This window comes from Aedes albopictus, unplaced genomic scaffold, assembly GCF_035046485.1.
Source record: "Aedes albopictus strain Foshan unplaced genomic scaffold, AalbF5 HiC_scaffold_9, whole genome shotgun sequence".
NCBI classification, from domain to species: Eukaryota; Metazoa; Arthropoda; class Insecta; order Diptera; family Culicidae; genus Aedes; species Aedes albopictus.
The window spans coordinates 63,195-88,362 of NW_026917753.1; the positions used below are offsets into that span (position 1 = coordinate 63,195).

The 25,168-nt window shown below is 37.1% G+C and overlaps 1 protein-coding gene across 4 annotated transcripts in view; it reads left to right on the plus strand.

Annotated features, from left to right (window-relative positions):
* Positions 1–25,168, plus strand: part of LOC109414189 (upstream stimulatory factor 1) — an 87,392-nt gene that overhangs the window by 40,145 nt on the left and 22,079 nt on the right. The gene's annotated exons all lie outside the window — the stretch shown is intronic.

Below are 25,168 nucleotides of genomic sequence, written 5' to 3' on the forward strand. Positions count from 1 at the left end.
TGCGAATCCGAGGAAAACTTTGGATTGTTATCGATGTGCTAGGTCGATTAATTTGCAAGTTCCAGACCGACACACGCTACCAATTTCCAGCACAATGATGCTAAATTATTTGCAGGCAAGTGAATTACGACGACGACGAAGTTCAACCGGTTTTGGGTTGTATTACCTACTCGAATTCTGGTTGGTTACAGCAAATTTTCGATGTTGAGTCATATTTACCTGTTGTTCAAGTGGTTTTACGAGTCGTCGTTTTCAATTAGTGAAAGTACCTAGACGTCTTTCCGTGGATTAGGCAGACTCGCCGACTAGTAGAAGAAAATGCAATTATAATTCGATGTTACTTTTGTTTTTCTTTCGACGTTTTGTCTCTCTAACTTTTGTCGTTTATTCAAAGTAAAGATAGAGCTATTAAACACTTTGCTTGACAATTAGGACCACCCTGTGACAAAATCCCCACCCTTATGCTGAACCACCAGATTACTCTTGACCGGCTGGAGAACTTTGTCGAAGACAACACTTTCCTATTAGCTTTGAATCTCGAGATAGACGATTTGAACCCTATTACGCACGCCGTTGTAAAAAAGTACAACACTACCAAAAAACATCGCTCTTCGTATACAGCGCGAACGTGGTGCAGTTTTAGGATCAAACAGACGCGCGTCCAGAAAGGTTAAACTAGCGGCGAAATCGCCAACTATATACTGACCATCTGAACAACTTTACTGAAGACTCCTGTTGAATTGAATTGAATTGATATTGGAGATAAGCACTGTCGCTGGAAGGTGGCAGCAGCTTTTCCTCTCTGGAGCCACCATATGTTGACGACGGGGCACTTACACTCCGTGTGGTGTTTCTGTCAGCTGCCGCGACGATCACTTGACGACGACGACGATGATGGTAATCACACCACAGCAGATGCACGGTACCGTTGCGAAGGTAGACGGTATTCGATTCCGCGTGTGCCGATCAACAGGCAAGAGAAACGCACTGAATAAACTGTCGACGACCGAAACTACTTACTGATACTCGGAGGATTGAGTGACTGAGTGGTAGATAATTAAAATCGATTGGTCCAAATCGAATGTGGGAGCGATCAACTGGCCTTCCTAGATCCGGTCAAATTCTTTCGCATTCGAAGACGTGACTTAGTCGGATGAGGAAAAGTTGATCGCAATGCATTTATATTTTTTTTCTAGACTCATGCCAAAGTTACTCGCATTCGGAACCGTGGCGTCCCAAGTAACATTCTTGATTCTATTTGGTTTTATTTGTTTTTATGATAGTTTTATCAAAGCATTGCATAGTCTAATTGATCTTATAATAACTTCTACTGAGCACAACTATTCTTCATCAATATGTGGTTTTATAAACATCTCCAAGAATACTTGAGATTCAGTGCATAACACCACAAATACAACAAGAACTGTTGACCTCAACGTTAGTTTTAAGAGCCTCTTGTAGTTATCTTCAATTAACCATTCTTGACCAAGAGTATTTGTTCTTGAATAAGAACAGTTTGATAGCTGAAAAATAAAAATAAAATCCACAAGCATCAAATTCCGGGTGTCAATCCGTTACCGCTGCCAACCAGGATTACCCGTCCCGACAACTGACCCTGACGCCGCGCAGTGCCAAACTCCTCTGGTTTCAGCATCCGAGAAGAGGTTGGTTCGGTTATCCAGGATGTCAATTTCCGTGAAATTGGTGACCAATTCTTCAATCTGCAGACAATGATGAACATTGTTGAACTCACTAACTTACCTTTTGGGAACGCTTACCGGAGGAACCTGGCACTGCACTGCATCAAAGCTAGTTCCCGGTTGGCGGCGGTACCAGGCAGCTGATGAACTTTGATGGATGAGGGAGCCCAGTTTCAATTGCCGGCTCATTTTATTCCAAAATTCACCGCGGCGCACGAAATTATTTATTTGTTTACAATTTGATATGCAAGATTTATGACGTTCTCGGCAAAGTTTGCATAAATCCTCATCAAGAACGTCATAAATCAGAGTACTCTTGAGTAACACTTCTTACCCTTTGTTAAGTTGAAATAAATTAAAGACGGTTTTTTGGTGTTTTTGGTGGAGAACGTTATAAATCTAAGTACTTTTGAGTTACGCTTGCAACTCTTGCTTCAGTAGAAAGGAATTTAAGGCGATCTTATGGTGATGATGGTTAAAATCACCGAAAACTAATGACGTCTCCGTGGACTACAACGGAAGCCATGTTGAGAAAACTCATGAAAAATGCTCTCGTGACCTGAAATAATAATTTTAAATATTTGATTATCGCATTTTCATTGAGGCGCGTTGCAATTTTTGGAAGCATCTTGCAACATATATACGATAAATTCCGCTTGGCAGTTGACAACCTTGTTACAGTACGGAAATATCCCCAATCGTATTAGAAACTGATCCCGAATATAATATTGTATCATTCATTGATGTTATTTTCCCAACTCAATTTTAATTATCTTCCAACATGAAAGCTGCAGCAGCAACAGAAATGATTGTCACTTTCTGACAATTTTATAATCGTTTTATCGTTTACTTGAAGAGCTCTGCAAGTAGAAACCAATTCGCCTAGAGGACATCTTGTGAAGTAAAACAGGTTTTAAGAGAATCTTAAAATTAGTTCTCCAAGACTATCTTAGGATGGGCCTCTTTAGTCTTATAGCGGGTTTATGATTGGTTTGACATTGTAATGCAGAGCAATTTGGTTTATGTTCGGTTTTAAAGAATAGGTGTTTAAGAATTCTTCAAAAGCATTATAAAATTAATTTTGTTACTTGGGGTACCAGAGTGAGAAAATAAATGCTTGCCCGCACTTGAATCGGTGTCAAACTGGCCTTTTCAGACTCTTGGCAAAGTTACTCGCATTCGGAACCGTAGCTTGCCAGAGTGGAAAAAGTTTGATCGACTCAGTATGATTTGAAACTCTTCGATTCTAAGTACTAAGTAACTCTTTTCAAAGACTTAAGTTTTCCAATCAAGCTCCAGCCAACTTCTTTCGCATTCGAAGGCTTGGGTAATAAGAGGGATTAGAAAAGATTATGCTTCTCAAAGTGCTTGGTAACGAAGGATTTCGAGTAGCAAGTTAATGATCGTTCTGTAACTTGTGACGTACAAGGCATAACTGCTACCGTCTTTATTGTTCGATCGCTTTTTATACTATCGTCCAGACATTATTCCTCTTTTTTACATGTTTTTCCTGATTCCTACGTAAAGCATATTAATTATATGTGTATCGTCCAGAAACTATGCTCACCCTCTTTACATCATTAATTTAACTCATGATTCATCAAAATTCTAACTTGTATACAAACAATCCTGCAATAAATCTTTCAAACAAGTTTTGCTAACAAATAATTAATTCCTGATCAAAACCTTTTCTGGTACATCAACCATTACAATACATTAGGGTTGTGTTCTTGGCTTTACGTTAGTGGTGAGCATAGACAATTGATTACAATTTTATAACCTATCGGTGCATGTCTAGAGCTAACAATTACAAATGGCGTAGCTTGTATTCTAGTTCCATGAATTTCACAATATTGCGTAATTATATATCATGCTTATGTGTAAGTGGTTAGTTCTATCCGATTGCGCAACATTAAATCCGATGGTGAAATTCCATACTGCGCTTGTGCATTTATGCTGTGAAACCGTGAACATACTTGAATATGGTATCGTTTCTAATCTGAATTAGAATGATTCATCCCCATGTATGCTATGAGTATGCGTTTCGGGCTAATCGTTTACTACGCACGCGCAGTTTGTTTCGTTCTTGATCAGTCATCCTCGATGCTGCGCTATCGTAGCATATCGTATACAACGTTGTGTGAAAGGTCGCTCGTTTTCAATTCGATCTGATTGATTTTGCATATTGCAATTTACACTGGCTATCATGAATATGTGACCAACACGATTCACAAAACGTTACCTCTACGATTAGTATACAAGCTTTTGCGTTAGATTATTACAAGCGATTTGCTTAATGCTAGATGTAGGAATTGATTGGAATTAGTGTGCTCTAGTTGTTAGAAATTAATGTACTTCACGCGTCGCGTTCGTAACAACACCATTATTCCAAATACATGAACTAGATCTTGAGATATGGGATACTGGCTAGTGTACATAGTAACTGCTTCTGAATAACACATCTACCGGTCAAATTGCCAACTTATTGGATGTTATTTAGTTGTCATGCTCTGGTAGACCTATTCAAGTTCTATAACATTATAGAACTAATAGAATACGTCTTAGCTCATGCCTTAGATAGTAGCCAACATATGCTATTTGGCTGAATCCCATAAGCTCCGGGATTCCTACAATGCAGATTCCTCTTGCACCCCGAAACAATCGAGTAGTAGGAATCCTGGCTGTGATTCATGTCAACATTACACTGCAATAGGAAAAGCTGATTCGCAAGTCGTGCAATTAAATCCTTCAATGTAGCTCGAATTAATTTTAAGTATACATAACAAACCGGTGAGCTCGTTCCATGTTTTAAACTTTTTCGTTGCGCCATTCACCAATTATAAATTTGAAAAATTAATTCCATTTTATTGACGGATCGCAGTAGGCAGCGCGCGTGGATGGCAAAAGACACTAACCCTCTATCTATCCATTGTATCAAGATACAGACGTATTTCAAGAAGGGCACACACAAATCGTTTTGTTCATACATATATTTCGGAAACGCGCAGTTTAAGATAGTTGCAATGTTCTTCAAAGTTATGTAAAATGTCAAAATAAACAACATTGTAGAAGCGAATGGGGTTCTATAATGCCAATAGGGTTAGTTTTTTGAGCAAAAACTAGCCGTTTTTCAAGATTTAAAAACTATCTGTGGGTGGTTTGCCAATTGTTGAACACTACTCAACTAACAATCACTCATTTAACAGGCACCATTATGACGAATTAATTCAGCATAATGTTGAAAAACATTTGAATTATTTTCACGTACAACCTATGTTCGGGTTTTGTTCACACACATTTGGAGAAGTTATAAAGCATTATGCTGTGCACCAACTTAATTTTTTGTTGTTCAAAACGTTTTACATATGTACAAGAAAGTTGTTATTAAGCTTTGGCAAAAATGACTGAAAATAAATAAAATGAAAAAAGATTGAACTCTCACGAGAGTAATTATTTGCTCTCATGTTGAGAACACCTATTATGAAATAAGAATTACATATAAAATTACCTAAATCCGGATTAGAACTCGAGACCTGTCGATTGCCAGTCGCATGCCGCATGGTGAAATGCAGCACCCAAAGCAAAACATAATCTTCCCATGGCTCAATAATGATCACTCCTGAACTTGTGGTGAATTAGCACAGCACGCGGTAATCAACTGAACAACGCCTTATACTTCAACAGCTGTTCAGCCCAAAAAACACGTGTTTCCCATTCTGATTCCGCTGTCAGTATTTTTATCGCACGGTGAGAAAACTTGTATCGAATGCGGCCAAAAAATGTTGGTCCTTATTGAAGATATTATCTCCAGACGTATTAATTGAAAAATGAATATGTTTTTACTTTTATTGTTAAATGTCGATCTTTATACATGTATGGCCGCATGTGGTGCGGTATGGTCTTGGACATGGTGCATTCACAACATCTGTTCAGGTAATCTACTCATACTCAGTCGAAGAACCGTTAAGCAAATTATTTATTTATGTTTTTGCTATGAAATCTTGAGATTATGTTCAATAAATAGTGCATAGGGATATTCGAAATGTGTCGATTTCTGAATGACGTTTGGTTATCTAGGTGACTGTGGGAACAATATTCGGTAAACACGACATCACTGAAATGTCAAATGCATCAATCCAAGCATCTCGTACAATCGAACTGCTGCGGAAGATAAAAAAATATAATAATCAAAGTACAAGATATCTTGTTACAGACTAATAATAATAAATAAATGATTCATTTCTACGTTGAATACGTCTCTTGGCACTCAATGTTAAACTACATAATTCTATTCTGTTTTATTTTATGTGATTCGTTTAAATATTGGTTCTTTAATAACTTGGTTGTCTAAACAGTTTTAGCCATGATTTATCCCATAATCAGAACAAAGTTCCGAGTCAAACTATGACGGGCTGAAGGCGTTTATTTGACAAGTGAAAAGCACATTGTTCAAGAGCATATGCTTATCGATACATCAGCTTAATAAGATGCAGATGAATGTTTTGTTAACCTCTTTTGTTTGTCGAATAAATTTCTTGTTAATCATTGTTGATACCGATGAGGAAAGTCGAACATTGACTATTTTCTCAATTGAAAAGTCATTTAAACAGTTATGTGTAGAGCATAATTTTAGTTCAGCTACCATTACCATTATTCAACAACAATTTAGCAAGCTTGCTTGTTTGTGACTTGCAATTGTTTGTTGGGTATCCAAATATTGAACAGTTTCTAAAAAAATACTTCAAATCAAATTTAAGTAATTCTTGCTCAATATTGGTCGGGCTCCATGCAAAACAGCGGCCAAAACTCTCAAAAACGGATTTGATATTTTTATACTTTATTTATTAATTAAAGTTAACGCATTGTTCATTTATGATCCTTGTTTGAAAATATAACAGTTTTTGAATTCCAATGACATTTTCACTGCCAACATGACCTATGTTATAAAATTTAAAATTGAATCATTCTAAAAAAGTAAATTTTTGATATTTTGAGAATAGAATATGTGTATTTTGCTATCCAGCATATGAAAGTTGTTGTTGGACAGTTCGAATGCACGTATAGTACAAAATTGATATGTCATAAAACTTTTCAAATTCTCATATACTATACCTTAGTGACGGTTCGTGTCGTCACGTGTCGCCGTTATTTTGAATATGTAGTACATTTTAAACATTATATATGCAATGCATATATGCTATAATTTCAATTAAATACTAATTTGCGATTGCGTGAGATTAGGGGTGCACTTTCGCTGGGATTTATATTCCTGGTACCTTTTCATCACATTCGATTTCTCGAATCTCTGAGGTAACGAAACAAGAACTGTACAGAAATCGATGGTTTATTGTCCTTTAATGACAATGGTCAAGTAGTACGACTTCTTAATATTAAGGATACGGATATTGTCGCAAAAGATCTACAGTACTGGACAGAAAAAAGTGCGCTTTGTCTGTTTTTCTTACAAAATGCTCATACAAATGCTTGAGTGGTTGAATTTCTGCTTCTAATGCACCGATTGATCTAAAACTTTGTCTGGACATAGTACCTTGAAATTTGATCAGGGAGAAAATAATATATATCTGAGCGAAACTTTTCAAAATATTGCAAAATTTCCATTTCAAGAAAAATTGCTAAATTTAGATTTTTTGAATATTTTGTAAATGAAATGTTTTAAGTAAACGATTTGTTCATCTAGAGACGAACCAGCCAAGGGCTGAAAGTCTCTTTAATAAAGACAAATCAATCAATCAACGATTTGTTCAGAAAAGCTGTGTGTTTCGTTAGACTGATCAGCTTTGCAGAAAAACATATTTGTCTAAATATTGAAATTTTGGAATTATTCCAGTCACAATTTTTCTCGAAATGAGAGATTTGCTATGACTTTTAAAATCTTGCATATAATAGTCTAATATCTTAACAAGTTAAATTTCAAGCTATTAAGAATGTCCAGTCGAAATTCTAAGTCATTCTGAGCTGTATGAAAATACACCATTGCGTACTTTATTCTATCCAATTTTGTGAATACAGGTCGCAGTGGCTTATCCGAACAGAAAAAGGTGGTTTCAGGGGCGTTCGCTGATATATCCTGAGAGTCTAAAACAGTTTGAACCTCTTCTGAACATTCCCATAAACTTTCTGTAAATACCCCTGAAACTCTTTGAACAGTGTTGCAAAAAATCATCACATTCATGTGGACATTATCAAACAAATCTTTTCAGTCATCGAGTTTTGGACCCATATCGGGTAACTGTTGCGTATATGTTGGGTTTGATGGTCAAAATAAAAACAAATCAATGATAGGTTAATGTCGAGTTATACGTTATCCATCACGAACAAAGCTTGATCCGTTCAACATCAGGATGAGGCTAAAACTGGATGCATTTCTTCATTTTTTGGTTTTTAATTTTTTTTATGCTGTTATGAAGCAATATTGGATCAAGGTATCTTGTGATTTTTTCTTCGATGAAAATGTCTTTATTTTTTACAAACAAAAAAAAACAAATTTTCTCAAAATATTGTTACAAAATGTTTTTTTCTTTTTCAAAACTGGAAAACATTTTCCACCAGGAGAAAATTTAGAACCATCCTCCACATGTGTACGATAACCGATTTTGAAAACATTGCTCCGTTATTAAATAAAAAGAATCGAAAATAAAAAAAAAAGAGAAAATGCATCCTGTTTCGCCTTAAGGAAGTTGTTGACGGGGAGCAGAAATAGGGTCTAGACACTGGGTTCGTAGAAGCACAAAACACGCGATGTATGGTGCAGTACAACTTTAAACTAGAAATATATTTAGTCAGTAAATGTTTGAGGTTACATGAATGATTACTCACACTTTCAGTGTATGCACGTTACCGACAAATTCTGCTCGGCCCACCTTTCAGCTAGTCTGATTCTAGCTGCAAATCATAGGCATTATTAATAGTTTGTTTAATATACATGATACAAAATCTTACTTTTAGAAAACTAATGATTCTTCACAAATTCACTGTAGTTTATAGGCTCTATCTAACTTTAGAAAGCAGCAATTTCAATAGACTTTAGTTAGGTATTTTTCAATTCTAGGTTCTAATTTAGTTGCAATTCATTTTAGCTTACAATTGATCAACGAATACAGTTGAAATTTCGTGATAACAAATTCAGATTAGAAATAGTTTTTAGAAAGAAATAGAATTATTTGACCCGACACTGATTTCACCATGCACGATGTCCAAAAGATGAATTGTCATTGTTCTTTGTGTCGGTGCTGTCACCTGTCTTGTTTGACAGACTCCATCGCTCCTAAGAGGGGTCCATCAATAGCTAATTAGCAGCAGTGCAGCCAGCAGCAACAGAAGTGTTTAACCTTGGTTTAACCCAGACTTTGGGTACAAATATTCTATTTTCTCTGAGAAAATGGAATTTAAATGAATTCAAATTCCATGGAAAGTATCAGAATTGAGTCGATATAGACCAGGGGTTCCCAATCTTTTTCAGGTGGCGACCCCCTTAAAGAATTGTCGAAACATCTGGGGCCCAAGGATTTTTTTTGGAAAAAAATGAATTAAATGAACGAAACCGAGTTTTTTTTGGGTACAGTGACGTAGCTAGAAACTGACTATGGGAGGGGTTTTCGACGGTCAATAATACGTTTTTTTTATTCGACACCCACATCTCGTAAACAATGATGTCATGTCAATGTGAGTTATAGCTGAAAAATAGCGGCGCAGCCGGAAATTTTTTCTTCTGAAGACGTTTTATACTGAATATTTGTTCCTAAAATTGTGGCTTACAAAATTAAAAATTGGTATAATTTGCACAAAATAGAATAATAACACTAGTTTACAGCATTTTTGAACTCGGTAAGCTGATGATCATTTTTGGTGTAGAATCATGCCCTGAGTTCGAAAACGCAAAAGAAAAAAATTACAGTAGAGCGGAATTTTTTTCGACTTTTCATACAAGGCTGATGATTTGAAATCGATTTTTGTTCTATTTTTAAGCAAAGTCGCTCACTTCAAACATCTCATTCTCCGTAATCAATGCTCCGATTGAGCTGAAATTTTTACTGTAACTCGCCTACATATGATATGTCAAATAAACGTCGAGAAAGAATTTTTCAAATGGTTTTTTCTTATTGAAAAAAATACATTTCTTCAAAAATTTTGGGTTTTTTGCTAAAATTTAAGAAGATCGTCCCTAAAACTCGCCAATATCTTGAATTTCATCAATCTGACGTAAATCCTGTATTCAGATGATCGAATGGTATTGTATTCAGCTTTTAATTTATGGAAAAAGATTTACAATTGGTTGAACAAAACGCAATATATATGAATTTTAGTAAATTGCATATTTTGAAAAGTTACAAAACTCGATATTGAGCTTAAACTCAAAAACTGTTCTACTTTAAATTTTTTGAAGGTCGGTTTCGAAATCAGCACTAAATTGTGCTTCAAAAATTTTGGTCGTTGACAGAAGTTCACGACTTTCGTTTTATTTTGTAAACTTGTGTAATTTAACAAGTTTTTGGTAACATCGCGGCCCCCTTGGACTGGCTTTACGGCTCCCTGGGGGGCCGCGGACCACCGGTTGGGAACCCGTGATCTAGACGTTCTCTTGATATTTTACAACTGCACGGAAAAAACAAAAATTTCCGAACTAACCGATCAACAATTGGCGAATTATTACTCTAGTCTCTAAATAATTCTAAGGGGGATTCACTTAACAGCGTAAACTGATTAAACTGATTAAACATCGCGATCATCAAGGCAATCTTTGATTATTTGATTCGCAAAATCATGAAACATTTCAAATAAGCATAAAATCATGGCTTACGCAGCAATCTGTTTAGTGAGTATCCCTAACATAAAATCAAAATTAAATCAAAAACTATTTGAATGTTTCTGAAGTTTGGATATATAAAGTTCGTGTTCCAGTTTATGCCTTTTGTCTGGCATATTCTCGGTCACAAATCTGATGGTCTATCAAACCCATTGAGCTGAAAATGTCTTTAAAAATTCGCTGCGAGCATATAAGCATTGAGTAATGCTTTTCGCCGGATACTTTAAACAGATTTATTTTTAAATTCGTGTAGAGTTCATTCATCTTTGTTTTCTGAATTTTTTTCATTGTGTAACTATTTTTAAATTTTAATAGAATTTCCAAAGCTTACGTTGCCATAACGTTGCAAATTTTACTGTAGTTTGACTAAAGACTGCCCCAGAAAGTATGGACGCACCTAATCTTCAGATGTCTGGGACTGATCGATGGTTCTTGTTTCGGACTTTGTTTTGGCTGTTTCTGCGTACTATAAGATCGATAATTCAAACGTTCTTTGTCACGATGAACATTGGAATTCGAAATGGTAACTTTTTTGGTCATAACCCACTCTGTGTAAATTAGACTTTTTTTTCTTGCGCTTAAATACCTTTCTTATAATTCTATGCAAACGTGGGTTAGCAGAACCTTTATTTTAAATCCAATTTTTGCGTATGCTCAAACGTGTTCTTCCTACCATGATTTCTGTTTGCTGCTTACATGGTTTTCTCACTTACTTTTTCCATAATTTGCTCATTTCCTAAGTGGCATTTTAAGCTCTGTACACCATTTGTGCACAATTTTTTGACGGTGTTCCCCTAAAAGTTAATGTATTTTGAAGCAAACTGTTGCAATCGTACAAACCGCTGCACACATGTTGAGAGAATAGGTTGATCAACAGGATGCAGCCTTCAAAAAGAACTAGTTATCAATAATTGTTTAATGCCAGTATTTTCTTTTTGCGTCCATACTTTCTGGGGCGGTCTTTATATAAAATAGGACTGTACTATTATGATAAAAAATATGTTTCTAAAAAGCTGGAACATTAAAAGTTTGAACGGTTGGAAGAACATTTTAATGTAGATTGAAAAAATGAACAAATCTGTTTTTGACTGAGGTTAAAAAAAGCATGCACTTCTTTTACTTAAAAATGTTTGAATTTAAACAAGGATGTTTTCGATCATCTGGCAATCGTTTGACTCATTTGTCTATAACTCAGTTCAGAAGCCTAATAATAAAATGTGATGTTCGACAAACTTGTAGATTATTATATTAGGATTTCTCGATCGTTTGGTATGAGTAGGTGGTACTAGCGGATATGGCGTCCTTGGTGATAATTGTAGGAAAAACACTTATCTACAAGTTTGCCGAACATCTCATTTCAATATTATGCTTCTGATTTGTTATAGACAAATGCGTCAAATGATTGCCAGGTGATCGAAAACATCCTGATCCTGATCAGAGAAAATGTGGCGTTTTTGAGGGGCTTCCGTAGGATAGATGACTTTCTGGTTTAACCCGTTGACCCCGGCGATGAAACTGAGCATTACAAACATATTCGAGACCAGCGAGGTTGCGGCAGCAGTGGCGAAACTATCCGGCTCCAAAGGGTTAAGATAAATAATGTATATCGTGAAACAGAAAAGAATAATCAAACGTATGTAGAATATAACAATATAATTTAGAATAAAAAGGGAAGACTTGTTTCAGACTATGTTTGCAATACCGAGTAGAGGTCAAGTACTGACGATCAAGACGTGATATTGAGGTTAGTTACCTCTTATACAGGGGATGGCCAAAATGTTTGGGATAGGCAACTTTTTCTTTCACAAAAAAGTTCAACATGCTATAACTTTTCATAGAGTGCATCAAAAAATCTCAAATTTTGACTGTTCGTCAACCTATTATATGTGCATCATTGATACAAATTTGGGCTCGATTGATTCATCTTTCGGAAAACTAGAACCGTTCGGGTAAAACACTATGTTTTAGACAACTCAATTTTGAGCTTTCATATCTCGGAAACCAGAGAACCGAATTGAATGAAATTTTGACCGTACACCAACAATATGTAAATGCTTCACAAACTATTAAAACATACATACTTTTTGAACGTTGAAAAAATTTATCATGGATTGACACTTTTTGGATTTTTCTCGAAACAGTGTAATTTTTTTACGTCAATGTCAATAAATTTGAGTGTTAATGTCCAAAGATTTACCACTTCTGTTCTCAAGTTATCTTCAATCAGATGTATTAGAGCCAATTTAGACTAAATGAACAACACATTTAGTAATTTTTATGTGATATTGTTAATTTAACTTATTTTCCTCTATATGGGTTAAAATTTCAACCCGGTATAACTTAATTCGCCGTGAGAAAATATTACATTTTATTACGTTGTATTAAGTATCAATATATTGTTGATAAGCGTTAAAAAAATCATTCAATTCGGTTCACTGGTTTCCGAAATATGACAGCTCAAAAATGGGTTGTCAAAAAAAATAGTGTTTTACCCGAACGGTTATAACTTCGCGAGAAACTATTCAATCGAGCCCAAATTTGTACCAATGATGCACATATAATAGGTTGATAAACGAGCAAAATTTGAGATTTTTTCATGCACTCTACGAAAAGTTACAGCATGTTGATTTTTTTTATGGGAGAAAAAAAGTTGCTTATCCCAAACATTTTGGCCACCCCCTGTATGTATTGAAAATAATATCAAAAAAATGCTCTTGAAACATTTGTCCAATAGCAAAAATTGATGATTGAAGAACAACCAAAAAGCTCGCTGCTTTTGGTTAGATCTTACCAAAAGCTAAATGTGATGATGCGGGAGTAAATTCGAGTTATTATTTTAGTACTTTTTTAATTTCTATTCTTGAGTTTCTTTCCTTTTCTCGAGATAGGTTCAAGGGGCAACTTTAAAAGTTTCACAGCGCACCAGAGCTCCGTGGGGCCCAGTTTGGGAACTACTGATTTATGAAGTTAGCTACAGTTTTAACTCCGCCAAGAACCCCAATATTTCAACTGTTAGCTCTGTGTTGTGGGTCAAAGCTCCTGATTACGCAAAGTGTGTATGTAATCCAGGTCACTTGATTGCGGTATCGACAGCTGGCGCGTTGCGAAGGAAGACACCACTTGACAGTCAAACGCTGGGCAACCTTGGCTCGGAACTTCGCCGTCCATTGCTGGCTGGCTGGATGGCGGGCGGTGTCAAGTGTAGATTTATTTGCCTAAGATATCAGTCAGAGTCAGAAGCGTTAATCGCATTACGGTGGGCATGCTTTATTGTTGTAGATTGCGCCACAGCAGCGCCGATGACTGTACCCCACATCGAGATATTGGTCCGCAAAGTTGCCAGGTGCAAACTATTTCAAAACTGCACACTGATCAATTTTCTAATCAATGCAGAACAGAATCGATTAGCAATTAATGAATTCTTCCATCGCTGGCGCTGCCTGCGCAGGCGTCTGTGTCTAATGTTGTAAAGTGGTTCCCATCGGTCATACCCCACCAATTGACTGCGATTTGATTGAGTCAGTCACTTTGGACAGCCACGAGGACCACGAGTAATATGATGAATGTGTGTCGCAAGACGAAACTGACAGTCTGCCTCTGCCGGCCGATGAGTTGAGTAAAGGACACCGACGGCGACGTTTTATTTCACACTAATTAGCAACACAAATTACTGCAAGGTTATCATAATTTTATTAAACCAATTACATAATTTATTGTTCACGCGCGCTTCGTCATTCGCCCGCTTAGGGTGTCGGGTTCTGCTGTCGCCCGTGTGGCCGTTTAGTCACTGCTGCAGAAATTGCAACGCGATCACTGACGAAATATGGCTCACTTTACATATGCATTAGAATAATTGCTTGTAACTGAGGTGATCATATTTCAAAAGGTATCGACACATGTTTTACACATGATACACGGGCATCAGCAAGCACACACACGTGAAGTAATACTTTGATAAAAAATTTTGAACCCTTGGTCTACAGCGTAAGTATCTAAGGGTTAATTGAGGCCTGCTTAATGATGCACGAAATCTATCACCTTCTGTAGGGATTCAGACTGACTAGACCCAGCCACAGCGATCGTGCACCCTTAGCCAGCTACTAATCAAGAGGCGGCGTGGTAGGTAACACTATAATTGCCATTTGGCGCCTATTTCCATGAGGTTGGAAAAGATGAACTGAACGTTTCTTCTGATAACCTGCCAGATGAGGTAAAAACCACCTCTCGATTGCGCGTTCTATGTCTATTGAGTGTGAAATTTGCGCGCAGTCACCTTCCCCTCGGCGAAGATCGCGACGGCGACGACGACGACGCGCAGAGGAAATCGATCAACCCTGGAGGGACACGTACCGAATGCCACCCCCATCCCCTTTTCCCAACTGCACCTTTTTCGTCGCACCGAACAGATAGGTACGTGTGCTGGGCGCAACACAAAATTAGCATCCATTATCGAGCAGCGTCGAATAATGGCACCTGGATGGTTTGCTGCAGTTAAAAAGGCTGCCTCTGCCATGGTGACAAGCGAGATCCGACACTCCGATCGACAACGACCAAGTGCGACTTTCAAAAAGTGTCAATTTAATTCATTTCGATACGCATCATTTACTGCGAATGGCTGAGTCATTTGTGGGGCGGCTTTGTAGTAGTATATAATGCTCCAGTTTTGGGTGAGGCATTTTGACAGGTTCACTGCGTTCAATTGAGTCAAATACCTTCTATAACTTACTTTTTCATTATACCAGCAACTCTAGTCTGGCTAGTCTACACATATAAACTACAGTCATTTATTGAAAAACTCCCGATATAGTTGTATATTCGATACCTTTTTCCAATTTCTTGCCTTATTAATGCTTGCAGTACATCGGAGGTACATCACAAGCAATTGTAAGGTGCATTACAACATTCGGTAATGTCTTAACCAGTCGATTTCCAGTATCAAAACTATTACCGTAAAACGGGGTAACTTTGATAGTTTTTCAGCGAATTTTCTTAATCTTTTTCTATGTAACAGTAATTCCCCTAGTTTATTATTTTTAAAACAAGTACTGGGGTATCAGTTAACAATTGCAATTGAAAGATCCGATAATCTTAAATACTTTAGGTGATATTTAGTTTTTCATATGAGCGAGAATCAGATTTTCATTTTGGGGTAAATTTGATAGTGCCCTGTAAAACACATCAAATCTTAAAACATAATCACATATTGAAATCTTAGGAGTATGAACATGATGAGAAAAGCCTTGCGGAATATATCTGATAGAATTTTTATATCAAAACATTGATTATTTTACTTAATTCTACATATAAAAATAAGTTTGTGGAATACTGAGCGAAAAACACAGAGAATTTAGCTATCAAAAATTATTAGGGGGATTCACTTAACAGCGTAAACTGATTAAACTGATTAAACGTCGCGATCATCAAGGCAATCTTTGATAATTTCATTCGCAAAATCATGAAACATTTCAAATAAGCAGAAAACCATGGCTTACGCAGCAATTTAATCTGTTTAGTGAGTACCCCTATTATCTTTATTAAGTGTATGTTTAACGGTATATCAATATATGATTGCATGCTATTTATGGTAAATTCTCCTTTTTTGGTCAGTTTTTGAATGTTTTATTACCAAATTTTGAACAACACAGATTTAACTACATGAAACTATAACGGAATTGCATACTTTTGAGCGTTTATCGGTGTATGGAGATTTATGCCCCAATTTACAAAATTGCTTCCATTTCGTAAAAACGCACTTCGATCAAGAATAGGAGGCTATTCATTGAAAAAATTGTTGAAGCGAAGTCGTATATCAGATTATTTGAAGGGGTTGACAAATGACAAATATATCAACAATTTTTACTTTTTGCCCAAAAAGTTTTATATACACTAGGTTTTAATGAAAATACGTCTAAGATGAACTTTCATATGTACCCGCATTATCAAAGATACCCCGTTTTACGGTACATCAAGGTGATTAGTCTTGCTTTCATATGAGTATACGGGGAACAATAGAACAGTTTAGAAATATAACTAGAAACATACTATAGACCTCTTGTATTTGTCCCCAATTTTCTTAGTATATTGATTTTGAACATCAATGCGTTTTGTACTTTAACTGTGTCAAACATGTCCAGATCATCGAGCACGTTCTAGATTTTTTTTTCCTTTATTAGGGGGGTTTCAGCCTGAGGCTGGTTCGTCTCCAGCGTTCTAGAACTTTTAGTATAAATATCTATAGGGTTTCACTTTTGAACGAATGGACTGGCACCGTACTATGCCTAGGCTGTGATCTTCTTACATCTATTTTTTTGGACATAAGGTGTTAAGAAGAAGAAGAAGAAGAAGAAGGAGAAGTAGAAGAAGAAGAAAAAGAAATATATTTTGAGTACATATCCTGCATACCTTTCGTTTACATTAAAATCATACGAAGATTCGGGTTGAAAACACCGATATGAAAGCACAAATATTCTCCTTGATACAGACTGTTTCAGAATACAGCATATAGTGCTCCACAGTTTTACATTTCCTTTCAATTTTAAGGATATTTCAAAGATCAGTAATTATCTAACAATTTAGTTCATGCTCCAAATATGCATTTGTACAAAGACGTTTTCTAAGTAACATCAACATTATTTGGCATCAAATACCAAAAATTATGAAACTGTTAACCAGATTCGCTTTCTCAGCAAGTTGCCTAAGTAATGCTTCCATCAAAACCAGGATAATTCATTTAAGTCATTTCAACAAGAATTTTACCGAGATCATGTTTCTCATTTTTTAAGATTTTCTTAGTAACATAAGAACTACCACCCAGTTTCTAATCGTTTCTGAACACATTATTTTAAACCTTTTTTTAACTATGAAAAACATAAATTGAGATATTCATTTGCTTAACGTTTGTTGCTACTGGTGTTGTTGAGAAATTTTAAACACAAATGTTTGTATTAAGAAAATTCGTAATGATGTTGATGTTGATCTTGATGATTTCACCACATAAATTGCAAATTCGTGTAGCATCTCCTTAGACCTTATCGTTTCCACTCAAATTTTCGCTGTAGCTTATGAGCAATTTAAGGTGGTAATATTCCGGATATCTTAGGTTTATATTTTCTTAAAAATATTTTGGTCACCCTATTGTTTAAGTTGAAATTTCTGTCTACTTTAAGCTGTTTCTCGGTTATCTTCCAATCCACCTCGTTAGTTTTTTTCTGTAGGTAACAAGCTTAATGTAGTCCCCCAAGTATGCTGAAAAAAAAAATCAGCTTCATAGCGTGCTGAACAGTCGGGAAAATGCAAATAGGGGACAGCTGCCCCATTTGCACCAATAATGGTTTACTAATGTTGTCGGCATAGAAAAGCATTTTGCAAAAATATGACACATTTTTCGATTGGCGTTTATGACAATGATGCCACTGGAGCTCCTTATATAAAAAATATCTTTTATCTAAAATTACACAGATGTTGACCAAACCATTATAAGTGACACAAAAACGGACTTGCAGCGGTTCTCAGGATTTTTCAAAAAAGGTCGTGACATTGGGACATTTTTTTTTTCTCCTAAATCATTTAAATATTCACAGTTGTTCTGGTAAAAACATTAATTACATGCCATTTGTCATATTGTATTCAAAATTCGTTTTATATAGCCGACATCATTTAGTGCAAAAATATCCCACACACCCTGTAGAGCTATAGAAGGGTAAATATTACCGAAATTTCAACTGCTGAGCGTTCGGTAACGGTTTTTAACGAAATTCTGTAAAAAATATCAAATTTCGGTAAAATGTTATCGTTTATCTGTCAAACTTAACGGAGATTTCGGTGAAACATTCCTGAAGTCGGTGATTTTTTCTTACTGTGTAGCCTGGAACGATCTCCCCAATTTGCCAGGAAACTGCAATCATATACTATACTAACAATATTTTCCCAAACATCAGCACGGCGACATCGATAGCTTCGACAACAGCACCATCTCGAAAGAGGTCAAGTACTTTGTAAATTTTCAATTTAGCGTGTATTCCCAGACAACCAGTAATCGTATAAGATCATAAGATGTTGAATAAGATGATAAAGTGGAGGCCATATGCGAGCATGCCTCCATTTAGGCGCATGCCAAATGTACGCATATCGCCTCCACTTTAACATCTTATTCAACATTTTATACGATCACTGATTGACTGGGTTGTGACGTTTCTAGAAAGAAGCGTAAGGGGTGTCAAAGTGAAATTAAATATTCGTTATAAATTTGACGGATTTAAAAAATGTTTCTGGCAAGATAATTTATATCTTGTCTCTTATATCTTAATCTTCGTTAATATATTTAATTATTACATCCATATACGTAAAACAACTTTTAGGAGACCAACACACGGGTCCTCAATAGACGTTAGCTTTGAATAGAATTACAGTAGCATGCCATGTGGGATTTTTTCGATATTTCTGGAAAGTTTGACAGATCTGCGTTGTGTACGACAATTATGGCAACCAATATAATGTGCATCCTTATTCACATCGCTGTAACAACTCTTATTCCATCTTTCTCCAAGGCATATACACTACCCGCCATAAATATGGAATCGCATCGTCTAGTATTGCAACACCCCAAAAAGTTTGGCATCACCTGAAAACCTTATGGTTTACTAAACTATATCTCAAAAACCGTATCCTCTGCAAAGTTTAGACCTTCGGCAAAATTGTTCAGCAGGTTTATGACCTTCAAATGGTGGAATGTTTGGTACGTAATTTCGCCGCTATGTGGCGCTAGTGTGCATTTACAATGAAGTCCTTTGACACGGTTTATCTCAAGATTCTGACCACCTAGAATATTCGTGTCTTCAGCAATGTTGATCAGAAGGGTTATGGCTATCAAATGGTGGTAATTTTAGTGCGTTATTCCGCCGCTATGTGGCACCAGTGTGCATTTATAATGAAGTACTTTGACATGGTTTATCTCAAGATTCTGACCACCTAGAAAGTTCGTGTCTTCAGCAAAGTTGATCAGAAGGTCTATAGCTATCAAATAATGGTAAGTTTGGTGCGTTATTTCGCCGCTAGGTGCGGCCAGTGTGCATTTACAATGAAGTACTTTAACACGGTTTATCTTATGATTCTGACCACCTAGAATGTTCGTGTCTTCAGAAATGTTGATCATAAGGTTTATGGCTATCAAATGGTGGTAATTTTAGTGCGTGATTCCGCCGCTATGTGGCGCCAGTGTGCATTTACAATGAAGTACTTTGACATGGTTTATCTCAAGATTCTGACCACCTAGAATGTTCGTGTCTTCAGAAATGTTGATCATAAGGTCTATGGCTATCAAATGGTAGTAAGTTTAGTGCGTAATCCCGCCGCTATGTGTCGCCAGTGTGCATTTAAAATGAAATACTTTGACATGGTTTATCTCAAGATTCTGATCACCTAAAAAGTTCGTGTCTTCGGCAGTGTTGATCAAAAGGTCTGTGGCTATTAAATGGTGGTTAGTTTAGTGCGTATTTCCGCCGCTATGTGGTGTCAGTGTGCATTTAAAACGAAATACTTTGACATGGTTTATTTCAAGATTCTGACCACCTAGAAAGTTCGTGTCTTCAGCTAAGTTGATCAGAAGGTCTATAGCCATAAAATGGTGGTAAGTTTGGTGCGTAATTTCGCCGCTAGGTTGCGCCAGTGTGCATTTACAAGGAAGTACTTTAACATGGTTTATCTCATGATTCTGACCACGTAGAAACTTCGTGCCTTCAGCCAAGTTTGTCAGGCGGTCTATGGCTATCAAATGGTAGTAAGTTTAGTGCGTAATTCTGCCACTATGTGTCGCCAGTGTGCATTTACAACAAAGTACTTCCAAATGGTTTATCTCATGATTCTGACCACCTAGACCTACCTGTGCGCCGACTATATTTTGCTCGGCGGCAGCGTGAGGGCCATTTTTGGCCGGCGGCGGCGGCGTCACGCCGGTGGCAGTTTTCGGCGGCGTGATTCGGCGTGACCAAAATTTGACCATAATGTTACATTGACAGAGCAAACAAGTTATCATTACGCTCTAGAATTTGTAGTCTGAGCTATTTCATGACTATTGATGACATAAACTATTGATTGAATGAATACCTTTTGTTAGTCCAGTTCATATCCGTCGCTGCGACCAGTGATTAGACCTATTGTGACATTGCCCCCATCCTTAGTGTAGTTCATGTTGCAATACTGCATTGCAATTGAAGGCAATACAATAGAGATTTTGCTACAGTTTTTGTTTCATTTATTTAGAGGGAAGGAATCGCGTTTCTTCAGGGAGGAATCTCAGAAGGAATTCCAGGATGAACCTTGAAAAAACTGGAGGAATACATGAAGAAAATTCTGGGCTTATCTCTACAGGAACTGCTGTATGAGATCCTGAAGGAGCTACTACAGAAATCTCTTGTGGTTCAATAGTCTGTATTAGAGAGATCTCTGCATAAACTTCTAAAGCAATCCATGATTGAAATTTTCGAGGAATTTCAGAAGGAAATTCAGGAATCCCATAAATGAATTCAAGGAGAAATCTTAAGGGATTTACAGCAGAAATCCTCGAAGGAATTCCAGCGGAAATTTCTTTGGGAATCCGAGAAGGAATCCTTTTAGCAAGGAATTCTAGGAGAAATCAACGAAAAATATCCAGGATAAATTCCGAAAGATTTTCCAGCAGGAAACCTCAAAAGAATTCAAGTGGGAGTTTAAAAGAAAGTTAGAAAAAGAGTCTCCAAAAGAATTCTAAGAGGAATCAACGAAAATTACCTTAGAGGTCGGTGTTAGTGACATCCGGCTCCGGGATCGAGAACAGAGGTATTTCTGGAGGAATTCCCGAAGGAATTCTAAGAGGCATCTCCGCAGGAATTCCAGAAAGAATCTTCGAAGGAATCTCCCAAGAAATTACAGGAGAAATTTATGCAGAAATCCCAGGAGGAGCCACCGAAAGAACTTCGGAAGAAATCTTCGAAGGAATTTCGAGCGGAATCCTCAAAAGTTTTTTTAGAGGAAACCCCCAAGAGGAATTTCCATAGGAAGTCCTCGAAGAAATTCAAGAAGGAATCCTCGAAGGAACTCTAGCAAGAATCCACGAATTCTAGAAAGAATTTCCGAAGGAATTCTTGGAGGAATCACCGAATAAATTCAAGAAGGAAACCCCGAAGGAATTCCAGGAGGAATTCCATGGAGAATTTAAAGAATTCCAGGAGGAATCTCCGAAAAAAATAAAAGAGGAATCACCACAGGAATTCCAAGAGGAAACTTCAAAGTTATTCCAGGAGGAGTTCCCGTGTTAATTTTAGGAGGAATCCCCGACGGAATATCAGAAGAGGATACCCCGAAGGAATTCCCGGTGGAATCCACGACGAAATATCAAGAGGAATCCCCGGAAGAATTTCAGGAGGAATCCATGAAATTTCAAAAAGAATTTTTCAAAGTAATTCGTGAAGGAATCCTCAAAAGACTTCTAGGAGGAACCATCTAAAAAAAAATAGAGGAATCCTCGGAGAAATTTCATTCGTGGAAAAAAATTGAAAAAGGATCTTCGACAGAATTTTAGGGGGAATCCCCAAAGGCATGGAATTTCAAAAGCAAATTCCGAAAATAATCCTGCGTGAATCCCAAAGGAATTCCAGCAGGACTCCAGTGGAAACTTCCAAGGGAATTCGGGTAAGAATCTCCAAAGGATTTCAATAACGGATCAACGAAAAATATCCTCTGAAAGAGTTCCAGGAGAAATTCGTGAGGGAATTCCAAGAGGAATCCCCGAATTAATTCCAGTAGAAATTCCCCAAGGGGCTGTCCATTAATTACGTAAGGGAATTTTAGCGATTTTCTGACACCCCCTCCCCCCTTGTAAGATTTTTTGTATGAAATCCCAAATTTTTTTGTATGGCGCGTGAGATTTCTCAAACACCCCCCCCCTACCTCCATAAACCCTTACGTAATTAATGGACATCCCCCAAGGAATTCCAGTAGGAAACTCCGAAGGAATTCTAGGTGGAATCCCCGGAGGAATTCAATGAGAAATTTCTGGAGCAATCTCCGAAGAAATTCGAAGAGGAATCACAACAGAAATTCCAAGAGGAACTCCAAAGGAAATCCAGGAAGAACCTCCGAAGTAATTGCTGGAGGAGTTCCCGTAGAAATTCCAGGGAGGAATCCCCGACGGAATGTCAGGAGGAATCCCCGAAGAAATTTCAAAGGGGTTTCCTTGAAAGAAGTTCAGCAGGAATTTCCGAAAGAACTCGAGGATCAATCTCCAAAATAATTCCAGGAGAAATCCCCAAAAGAACTCTAGGAGGAGACCCCGAAGGAATTCCAAAAGAAATCTCCGAAAGAATTCAAAGAGAAATCTCCGAAGGAATCCCTGAAGGAAGTCCAGAATGAATACTTCGACGGAATTCCAGGAGATTATCCTAGAGAAATTTCAAGGGAAATCTCCGAAGAAATTACAGGAGAAATCCCTGCAGGAATCCCAGGGGGAAGAGGAAACCCCATAGGAAGTTCAGAAGAAATCTCCGAAGAAACTCTAGGAGAAATCCTCGAAGAAATTCCAGGAGGACTCGTGGAGGAATTCTATGAGGAATCCCTGGAGGAAATCAAGGAGGAATCTCCGTAGGAATTCTAAAATAAATCATCGAAGAAATTCCAGGAGGAAACCCCGAAGGAATTTTATGAGAAATCCACGACAGCGTATCAGGAGAAATCTCCGAAAGAATTTCAAGAGGAATCCTTGAAGGAATGCAACATTAATTTTGTTTGTGCACTGATCACCGGCGCGAAAAATAAAATCCGGCGGTGTGACAAACTAGTGATCAGAATCATGAGATAAACCAAGTCAAAGTACTTCGTTTTAAATACATACTGGCGTCTCATAGCGGCGGAATTACGCACTATATTTACCACCATTTGATAGCCATAGACCTTCTGATCAACTTTGCCGAAGACACGAACTTTCTAGGTGGTCAGAATCATGAGATAAACCTTGTCAAAGTACTTCGATGTAAATGCACACTGGCGCCTTATAGCGGTGGAAATACGCACTAAACTTACTACCATTTGATAGCCATAGACCGGCTGACCAACTTTGCTAAAGACACGAACTTTCTAGGTGGTCAGAATCATGAGATAACCCATGTCAAAGTACTTCGTTTTAAACGCACACTGGTGCCACCTAGCGGCGGAATTACGCACTAAACTTACCACCATTTGATAGCCATAGGTCTTCTGATCAACTTTTCTGAAGGTCAAAACTATGCAGGGGATACGGTTTTTGTGATACAGTTCAGAAAGTGATGAAGTCTTCAGGCGATGCCAAACTTTCTGGGGGTGCTGCAATATTCAACTGGGGTGTTGCAATACTAGGCGATGCGATTCCATATTTATGGCGGGTAGTGTATTTGCGTCAGATTGGCAAGATAGCTTGAAAATATGAAAATTTGCATTCTGCGACCTACATGATGTTGACATTATTGCAAGCACCACAGCCACCTTGATGTTCATCATTGATATTTCTAAAGTAATATAATATTAATCGATATTAATGGAATATTACTGCCAATATTAATGAGTGTCCCACCCCATGAAGAAAACAAAAACAAAACCGCGACAAGCAAAACAAAATTACACTCGATCGTGGCGATGCCTACTTCGATCTACTACGTGCTAGTGGAATTGCTAGAAAAAAAACTTGACAAATGTCTATGACATGTTCTACCAACTTGTAAATTTGACCGTAAACCCTCAAATATTTTTGCATATTCGGATTCCTTGTAAAATTTCCAATAGGTTTAATCTGCTGAACAGTAACGTCACGCTACTAATTCCCATTTTTATCATACTTTATTAAAACAAACTGTTCAGATTAAACTTATTGGAAATTTTACAAGGAATCCGAATATACAAAAATAGTTGAGGGTTTACGGTCGAATTTACGAGTTGTAGTGAAAAATCTGACCAAAAAGGCATCAAAACGTTGTAACATCACGGTAACACCTTAAACATCTTTAAATATACGAAATTTTCACAAACACTTCGAAAGGATTCTGTCAGGGATTCTTTCAAGGATTTATTTGGAAATTTATCTGCAGATTCTTACTTGAATTCCTCCTGGAATTTCTGCCGTATTCTTATACTAGGATTTAACCAAGATTGTTTTCGTACCTACTGGGTTGTGCAAGAAAATCTGCCGAAAATTTTATAAAAAATTGCTTCTTGAAAATCTTTCAGGAGTCCCTCCTTAGACGTTTCCCGCTGCTCCTACTGTATTTGTTCATGAGCTTTACGCGAGATTTCTACCACAGTTTTTCTCAGAATTTCTACAGAAGTTTCACCCGGGATACCAAAGGGTTTTCTTTGAGGAATTTTTCTAGGGATTTTTGCAGGAGTTCAGTCCTCATACTTCTCTTTCTTTTTAAAAATTTCTCCCGGAGTTTCTTCTGTAATTTCATCAAGAGAATACATACAAGAATTCTCTGTTCAAATCCAAGGGCTCTTCGCGGAAATCGCTTCAATTTGTTCTAGAGATTATTGCCAGAAGATCTTTCTGGGACCTCCTATTATCGTACTGGGATATCATTTAGCGGTTTTTTATGATTCCTTCTGAAATCTCTGACAGAGTTCTTTCTGGAATTCTTCTCAGGAATTT